We start from the raw sequence: 6932 nt of genomic DNA, 5'->3' as shown, positions 1-6932 counted from the left end.
AGGAGAAGTTGAGGATTTTCCATCGTTTACTGTCTTCTGTTGCAGGCTAGATGTATTTTTGAAAATTATTTTTTAGCTAAGCAGAAGTTATGGTTTATTTTATTGGACAGTTACAGGTTGAAATCTGATGGTCCGTGATATACACAGTGACAAGTTAATCTAGTGGGACCATCATGGTTTAATGTCTGCCAGAAGCAGATGTTTCATTAATAACCATGAACATTAGAATCAATTCTTTTTGCTTTAAAATACTCATGGTCTATAAAAAGATTACCTGAATGAAGGTTTTGGCTGTAGAATAGAATTACTAAGACAAAGTATTGCCCTTTTACTTCCTTCAGTTACCTGGAAAATTTTCTCTGCATTTCCATTTAAATTTCTGAAGGAATAGATCCTTGCAAGAAAACTTCCAAAGTCTGGATAATAATCCTCCAGGAAGTATTTCATAAGGTGAACATCAATTATACAAAATTGCCTCAAGGCCAAGAGAATCAGAATGCACCAAATGAATCCTGATAGATTTTCTATATTGTACATTATATATTGCATATGTTTGCCTTGTACAGTCTTAACCTCAATTGAATCATTATCATAACATGAATATTTATATTACCAGTGGAAGAGCTGCTATTACTGAAAGAGGGATGAATGAAATATAAATAAGATTTCAGATCAGCAGCTTGGCAGAGAAACATGATAAAACCACCCCTGAAATAGTATGATCAATGTTTCTCAAGAGAGTGGAAGATGTGCTGTCATTTCTATGCCTTCAGTGAAATGCGTGATGCTAATCCTGAAAGATACATGTGCTTCCTAATTTACATCCTTCCCCTTTTCCTGTCTCTTGAGTAGAAAATGCAAAGACAGGAGCTGAGAAACAAGCTTCTGCCTTCTTTTGTGCATTTTCCCAGAGTCAGGCCACAAAGAGTCTCCCCTTAAACACAGAACACAGTGAAATCTGTTAATTAATTTGATGATGAATTCTGGAATGAGATCTGAATAATTGTACAGGGGGGAAAAAAATCACAGTGATTACAAAGGATAAAATCAGACTTGTCTTTATGATATGCACTTGGTAACTTTTTTAAGTCACCAAGTTGAGCAGAAAGTGTTTGTATGTGTGTTTGAAATGTGTTTACTTTGAGCTATTAGAGTGAAAATTACATTACATTAATACTGAAGCAGCTTTTAAATTACCTTTGTGCATTAGAAGTAGATAACCATTGCAGTGGGCACTCCAGGAGGAGTGTGGAGTTGCACCCTATAACTGAACTTTTCCAGATAATGTGCTTTCCTTGTACTATCTGCAAAGCTGTGGCCCCAAAGCTGGCATGAATTGCAGCTTCCCATACCGGTGCTGTCTGAGCATGCACCCATTATACATGCGTTTTCAAGCATGCCTGCCAAAACAGTGTACTCACAGCCACATTCCCACAAGCTGTAAATATTTGACAAGACAGCTGTGGGAATCAATGGCAAATGATGAGAAGAATACATCATGCTTACAGCTGCTGCTATGACCACCCTGCCCAAGTGAGAGGAGGAGAAGGAGGCATTCCTTTTTGAAGCAGAACATCCTGCTTGGCATCTGTTTGGATGACCACTGTGAATATATTTAAGGTGCTGCTTCTGCCTTGTGAAGCTTTAAACAATCAGAGACCAGTTTATCTGAGTCATCAGCTGCCAATTTTTTCTCTTAATGTAACTCAAGGAGCAGGTGGAGGGGCATTCTCCAGGACTGCAGGACTTCTGTCATCATCTGAAAAAGCTTGAATCTGGTCATCTTTCTGTGCAAAAGACATCTGTTTGATAGCATTTTGTGAAGAGAATTAATGATGAAGGATGGTGTCATGACTTAGCCTGGCAGGTAGCTACTGGAAAGAAAATTTAACTCTATCCCAGCTGAAACCAGGACAGATGGGAAGGAGTATCTGCAGAGGTCCGAATGACTAGTTTCCTGATGAAATAACTATTCTAATGCTGCTAGGTTTTGTTATATTATTGATGATGTTAAAGTGCCTGAAGTAAGAGGAAAGATTAATTTTAGACAGTTTTGAATGTAAATCAATAAAATGTGTTAATTGTACCAGGTTTGTTATTACTTTTTAAAAGAAATGGGTGAGTTGAATGCCTAGATTTCAGAAGGCAAGAGTGTATTTATAGTCTTGAAAACTTATTTCCAAATAGTACTTATTACTGTAAGAAAAAAACAACGAACCACAAAAAACCAAACCAAACAAGTAAAAAACAAGAGAGTGCTTTAATTTGTTCTTTAGTATGAGCTATTGCAGTAGCTCAGTGAAGGAGCTCTGGGGAAGTGCTAATGTTACATTAACAGCAGCGGGAGAAAGCACACACTGAAGGGTTTTCAGCTCACTCACTCTGTACTTGGACGCTGCTGAATTCTGCACAGTACTTTCTTAGTAAGCAATTTAAGGTGTTAAAATGTAGCTTATCTCTCTACAAGTTACCACTCATGAATTCCAGTGATAGCTTTTTTTCAATAGCACACTAAAAGAATTCCACTATCTTCAGTAAAAATGCATTTAATGGACCAGTGTAGCACTTGTATTTGGTAGGTAAGTTCTAACAAGTATGTTGTTCTCCATGGGTAAAAAAAGTTAAGTAGCTTGGAAGGAATAAGATTTAGTTCTTGCCTCTTTCTTGTTGATATTCTGATTGCTTTGCTAAAGACTTTACCAAATACATTAAAAAAATAAGTTCAATGATTTGCTGTAATCCCCTGAAGTTCCATATATGAGTGCCTTATTATTTTTGTTAGGTATTAGAACACTTTCCTTCTATGATTTGCTTTTGTAAATCTGTTAGAGTCTTTGCACAAGTATCCATGTTCACACACTATTGAATTGCTGTAGCATTTGGGTATGACAGGGGAAGGTCACTGGGTACCTCAGAAATCGGATCCATTGGCAGACCAGATAAACTGAAACATGAATGGCCAAATAACATTAACTTAGCAACAGTACCATCAACAACAAAAACAGAAACCCCAGGCTTTAGTGCATGTTTTGCTTCAGGGTGACAGGCCTGGATTTTGCAGGGAATGGAATCAGGTGGCTTTGGTGTGTCCCTGTTTTAGCACAGGATGGTACAGCAGCACATGTTCTCATGTCACAAGGTGTACTTCATATTATAATGCCACCTCATTTAGATGAGGGATAAGTATGCCCATTCTTATGGCATCTGCCCAGGTGCTTGGGCTGGTTTTTCTTTTCTTCTTCACCTGGCTATACTGACACATATCCTTGGAAAGGCCCAGAATTTTAGTGACTTAGATAACTATATGCAGATCCAAGGTGTACAATGTTGTGATTTGTTACAACAAGCGGGCATGAAAAAAGCCAAAGATAAGTAATAAAAGAGGCTACAGTGACAGGGCTGCCTCCATAAGGTCATTCTAGGAATGCAGTTGTTAAGAGCTTTTTCATTCTCCTGTGAACTTCAATCCATGTGTTTAACCACGTCACATGCCATTTCAAACCATTCTGATAAGGTGCCATTACTTAAGGAGTGTTTCTGTTATGTTAAAAAGAAGATTACCCAATTTTTGATGTTATCTGAAATTATTATATGTCCTCAATTATAGCATGAGAATATCTTAGAATCTAATGATTGTAATTTGCAGTCTAAAGGTTGGCAATTCTTCAGAACAACTCTATGAGGGAGTGGAATGCATAATTACCACCCCCTTCATTCTTCAACTGGGAAAAGGGCACATTTGGTAACAGTTTCACTGTGCTCCCCTTTCTTTCATTTTCCCACATTCCTGTCATTTCGTTTTTTACATTTTGTAATCTGCCGTCTGTATGGTGAGAAAATGAAGATTACACACACAAACACACACGTGGTGCCTCAAACAGCCCAGAAAATCATGAAGCAACAACGAATCTTTGGTCTTTTTGCTTTTTCATCCCAGTATTTGGAAGTGAAAGCAATTACATTTAGAAAGGCAGGGGAGAGGCTGGTTGCTCTGTGGGTGAGTAGAGTTTGTTTGCTCTTTTTTCAAAAACAAGGAATGAAAAAAGAAGGAGGTTTAGATTCCTGCTTTTTCAAAAGCTTGGGTTAATAGTACTGAGTTCTGGATGTGAAACTCATTTCTGGAAGGTATTTATTCAGGAATTAATTTGTAGAATTGCTTGGTTTTATTCAGAATAGCTGACACTGCCTTGATTCCCATGCTCTCCTTTATTATCCATACTGCCTGTGGAAGAGACAAGGTACTCACCTAGTGCATGCACCTGTTTGGACACCATCATTGCATTATTTTATAACTATATTTTATTACTATCAGTAGAGCAGAGGAGGGATAGAATAAAGCAGACCCCCAAACCTGTGCATAGATCTTAATCAGCCTAGAGCCCAGAGTTAGAGGGCTTCTCCCACAGTCTGAACTTTTGTGCTCATACAGTACTTTCAGCCCTTTTATCACTCATTCCTGCAGATCCCTTAAAGATATTTGTCCTTTAAGAAAGGACTAAGTTCTTTCATACTGACTTGCATCAGCTGCAATTATTGCATATTGGATCAAATTTTATGTGTCTGAAACCAACTGTGCTGCAGGGGCAAACAACTGCTGAGAACTCCTAGCAGCAGGAGGCTTCTTGTTGGAACATGCTGCAAGCAGCAGGGATCTCAGTTCCTGGTTCCTCAGTGGCAAGACCTTCTCAATGATGGTCCAGTTCAGAGAGCACATTAACATTCCAAGGATGAAAATGAGCCTCTCCATAGGGCATTGCAGAGTTGGGGATCCCCCATGACTCCCCTCAGAGACAAGCTGATCACATCCTAGGAGTTACAATTTCACGGATAAACAGAGAAATGCACTTTTCCAGAGGCTAGATGCATCCTGATTACTCAAACTCGTCAAAGGGATGCACTCTATACTCCACTAATGGGAAGGAAATCGTGGGAATCAACCCGAATAGCAGGAGCAGAGCGTTTACCACATGGCATCCTAGGACATTAAAACGAGAAAAGTAGCATGTTCAAATCCTACCATCAGACTCGAAAGTTCATGTGCTGGTAACTAGGCAAGGCACATAGGTGCCAAATAAAGTACTAGGGAAGACAGATTGGATATGATAAGAGACTTAGGATTGAAGTATGAGATACACAGCAGATGGGAATTTGCCTTAGCATGCACCAATGCATGATTTAATCAATTATGGACTTTATTTCTTGAAAAATCCCAAATTGCCAAGCTTATGCAATGGAGCTGATTCATGTTCAAGGGTGTGTGAAGCTGCTCACCATTAGAGTAAGAGGAGTAAAAGCTTCCCTAGGGTTCTTCCCAACAACATTTGCTGATTTTCTATTCAGAGGTGGAAAGGAAGCCACAATTTAGGGAACATGTTTATAATTCATGGTAATTTTGAATTCTCCTCAGTTTCTGGAGCACTGTTTGTAACCATTGATGTTATTTCAAAGGAGGTCATCCATACCAGAGTAAAGATCTGGTCAATTGAAAACAAAAACAAAAACAACAACAACAAAAAAAGCGTGTTACTCACTGTAGTAGTTTCATTTTATCTCTTAACCTTCAAAATAACATCTGGAGGCCAAAATGAAGCCCTTAGGCTCCTTCTGCAATTCAGTGAAAAAGACAGATGCTTTGACAGCCAGATTAGAAAGCCTGTGTGCTGATGGGAGAGCTGTTTGGAGTTAGCTGATAACAAACCAAATGTGAGGATGGCTCTGAAACTCCATGCCACATCTCAGGCAGGACTGAAAGTGAGATACTTTGATTTATGTGCAATAGAGAATCTATGGGTGGTAGTCAGTTACAAATATTTTTATAATTAATTGTGTAGATCTCACTTTTGCAGGATAGGATGCCCACTTCTGATGTAGTTGCCTTGTGGTCAGAGCCTTCTGCCTGGAAAGAACCTTTCTAAGCCTTTTTCACAATGCTATAGCCACACACTATGGTCCTGTTTATTGCAGCTTAATTGAGAACGTTTGCAACATCACTAAGAGCCTTCTCCTTTCAATCTGCTGAAAGTGCTTGTGAGCCACCTCCCTCCATATTCCATCTTCAGTGCTCCCAGTCCCAGGCAGGGTTTCAGGGAAAGGCCAGATGTAGTCAAAACTTGTTTACCTTACTGCTGCACCCTTTTCCAGGTAATGCAACCCATGGATCCCAGGGCAATTCAGAACCTGTATGACAAGTATTTTGAATGTAACCAGTAGTTCTTGCAGGCTCTCACTCTCAGAGTGGCATGAACATTGCTGCTTTTCCTAATTACACAGAAAGTGCTCAGAATTATGTGGGTGACTGGGATATTTCCTCAAATGTAAATTAACCCATAAAATACCATCATGAGGTAAGTAATTAAAATTTTGGGGATGGTAATTTAAAATATCTAGACTTACCTTCAGACATCCATACCTGTGCACTGTCATGATGGATAGGTTATGCAGCACTTACGTTGGGCACCATAAATGGGACTCAGGTGGATTCGTTTGGTTAGGTTCAAGAAAACTACCTGTAAATCTTTTGCCATGGCAGCTCTAGATGCTAGAGGTATGTAAAAATTCCTACTATCTACTCTTGTCCTGGCAGTTCCCCAAGTCACTAAACTAGAGTGCCTCTGACTGCACAGGCAGCAGTGACAGGTAGGGCCACACTCTTGGCTGCTATGGTTCAGGAACACAGCAAAGACACATCTACATGCCACCTGCATCCCTGGAGAAGCCTGCTCTGCTGTGCACACGTGGTGCTTCATAATGTTGAGTCCCAGCACTGTTCACAGAGAAACTACAGGCTTCAAGGAAAACAACGAGGCAAGAGAAGCCCCAGAGTTTCCCTTAACAGGTTAACTAGAGAGTGGGAAGTCTAAATTCTATTTCAGCTCGGCCTGATGGGATGCAACTTGCTCATGACTCAGGAGACTGCTGTAGTCACCAGAATA

Source organism: Melanerpes formicivorus, unplaced genomic scaffold (genome assembly GCF_026170545.1).
Source record: "Melanerpes formicivorus ecotype bairdi unplaced genomic scaffold, bMelFor1.0.p_v2 SCAF_17, whole genome shotgun sequence".
Classification (NCBI taxonomy): Eukaryota; Metazoa; Chordata; class Aves; order Piciformes; family Picidae; genus Melanerpes; species Melanerpes formicivorus.
This window is presented reverse-complemented; position numbering follows the sequence as displayed.